The sequence below is a fragment of the Montipora foliosa genome, chromosome 11, assembly GCF_036669935.1.
Source record: "Montipora foliosa isolate CH-2021 chromosome 11, ASM3666993v2, whole genome shotgun sequence".
Classification (NCBI taxonomy): domain Eukaryota; kingdom Metazoa; phylum Cnidaria; class Anthozoa; order Scleractinia; family Acroporidae; genus Montipora; species Montipora foliosa.
The window spans coordinates 12,752,025-12,754,989 of NC_090879.1; the positions used below are offsets into that span (position 1 = coordinate 12,752,025).

Consider the following 2,965-nt stretch of genomic DNA (forward strand, 5'->3'; position numbering starts at 1 on the left):
TATATTGCGCAAATTAACAAAAATTTGAACAAATGCGCATTACAATTATGAAAAGTTAAGAAAGTTAAAAATACATATATAACAATTTGAGAAAAAAGAATAAAAATCTCACAAGCTAATTAAATTATGAGACTCCTATGACCTCGTTCAAGGTTAAGTATTCGTTTGAATTTTACGTTTCAAAGAGAGGTCATAAGGGCCAATTTGCATGGAAACAAAAGAATACTAAAATGGCGGCCATTTTGGAATAAGGTGTATTTCAAGTTCAGAGTCTTTGCAGGGCTCCAAGTTTTAAGGACGTCCAGATCTTTGGATACGATCCATATTGACTGGTATCTCGGAAGTGGTGGCCTGGGCTGGAAAGCTGCTTTGATAAATCGCTTTATCAGGGGGTGTTCACCCACTGTGTAAGGGCCATCCGCAATGTCTACTGTTAACGATAATGCAGATCGGGCAGTGTTAATGGCTGAATAGCGGCTTCCAGTATCATAAAGTGTGTCAAAAAATTAATAACATTCCCCACAGCTGGATGAATGGGATTTGCATGTGTTGTTCTAACAAAGTTCTTCTACTTTTTGAAATACATTCTGCACTGTTTGGTGGTGCCTGTCCTCCATGATTCCATGATGATGTCCCAATGTCGCGCTGAAATGTTTTGTTGTCTGAGTCTCGTCCTGACAAGAGACGTGCCATCAGTTGAAGGTTGGGCCACAGAGGGCGCAGTTTGGTCCTGTCGTTTGGTAACTGGAAAAGGGAGGCCTCCTTCGGTAAAAGTACTGGCTAGCTGATTAACATTTGATACATCTTTGGAAACCAAACTTGCGTTATCCACAGTGGGGCTATAACTAAGACTCTGGCCTGATCTTCCTGCAACGTTTGAAGAACGCTGGACAGCATGGTGAAAGGTGGGCAAATATAAACATATTTATCTCTCCAGCTCAAACACATTGCATCAGTTGCATAGCCATCGGGGTCTGCACGCCCTGACACAAAAGGCTTAATTTGATAATCATGCCTTGAGGCAAATAAATCTATCTCAGGTCTTCCCCATTTCTTTTTAACGATTTGAAAACACTTGGTTGTAGCTGCCATTCAGTTCTATCCTGAAATCTTCCTTTCAATACACCACAGCCAATGTCTCGAGTAACCTTGTTACATGTCGTAGAATGTGTGAACAAGACCGGCTTTCCAAAATATCACTTCCCAACTATAATTGTATCAACTTTTTCCTCAGGGAGAGTCAATGTCATGTTAATAGAGTCAGTACAAACCCTAGATGTTCTATAACCTGGGTTGGGTGGGTGATTGATTTTTCCCTTGACACATTAAAGCCCAGGTCACCAAAAGGAGTGAAGTGGGTATCGTTTATATTCGCCTTGCATTGATCAGTTGTATCACCAAGTAAAAATCTGTCATCGAGGTAACCACTTGAAATGTGGCCTCTGGTTTGCAATGTGGAGTACACTGGTTTCATGAGTTTAGTAAAGATTCTTGGTGCAGGTGCAGGTGGGTAATGTAATAAATTTGTTTAATTGGTGCCCAACTCTAAATTTCAAATATTTCTGCGATTCTGGACTGATGGAAATAGAATAATATGCATCTGACAAGTCAAGTGAGCCCATATAGCAGTTTTTCTTCATTAAATTTATACATGGTTGAAGGGTGTCTATCTTAAAATGGATGTGGGCAATATGCTGTTTTCAATATCATGCGATATTTACATTTTTCTTAGGTCGTAGAAAAACTGGTGATATGAACTCTCCATCTTCATGAAAACATTTTACGATCACCCCTTTCTGAATAAGTTCTACCAAGAGAGTATTTAATGCCATTTCCTCATGTTTCTCAAATTTTGGTTGTTGGGGTGGGAAAGCCTGAGTTGGCATTGTAATAAAATCAAGTTTATAACCCTTTACAATATCCAGGATTACTTTGTCAGACGTGATTGTTTGCCATTGTCTTAGGCAAAACTTTAATTGACCAGCTTGCATAGTATCGTTGCTGACCAGTATTCTCTCAAATTGCACAGCAGACTTTCCTGGCACTGGCCAGTCACTAGAGTTAGCGCTCACCTGAACATTATTTACAAGTTTCTCTCTTGGTTTTGTCACTATCGTCGAGGCCGATAAGGAGGTGGGTTCCTCTGTGGTGGATTTCGATACCCGCCTCTCTGCTTGGCAATAGCGCCTCTGCCGCGGTCTAAGAAAGGGAATAATCTCCTGGTTTCTGACCCGCCCTGAAACGTTTGACTACTGCTGTGAGATCATTTTAGTCTCAATGTTACTTTAGAAGTCACTTTACTAGCCCCTAACAAATCCTTAACTGACTTGCCAAGTTCAATACAAACGACAGGCCATTCTCAACCGGTTTTTTGTCACTGCACAGCAGTCTGTATTCAGTCTTCATGTCTGATCTGAACAGAGTTCTCCTTCTGAGATCTATTTCATCTGAAGCATCACCTAACAACGAAATGCTGTCAGAAAGGGTTTTCATAATAGTTGCTGCAGAGGGGGCAGGTTTATTACCTTTTTCGGCTTTCATGAAGTCATCTAGAAATCTAGTGACTGAAGTAATACCCTTTTAGCAGGGGTTTTTGGGCTTTCTGTAGCATGACACATCTTCTTTTTTTTACTTTTTTCCTACCGCTGCTAAATATTTCTGGGTTGACTCGCACAACTTCTAAACGACTGCAGTTGCCCCGCGCAGGAATTTTTTTCATCAACTCATCACGGGCCTCTCCTTTGCTAAGCAGTTGTTTTACCAACTCTGCTAATTCAAGCGTCACATCCTCGCCGTTTTGTTGCTGTTTGTGTACCACTTTTGCCATACCAGCGAGCATGCTGGATACTTCCTTTGCTCTTTTCGTTCGGGGTTCGTCATGCGGGTTTGATACAGATGACACAGTGGATGCCAAGTTACAATCCGCTCCACGTCCATAAGCGCGTTATAGCGTCGCTGTCGCCAT

The 2,965-nt window shown here is 41.3% G+C and overlaps 1 pseudogene; it reads right to left on the reverse strand.

The window, feature by feature from the left end:
- Positions 1-568: 568 nt before the first annotated feature.
- LOC137976696 (uncharacterized) lies at positions 569-2,493 on the reverse strand (annotated as a pseudogene).
- Between the last annotated feature and the right edge of the window lie 472 nt (positions 2,494-2,965).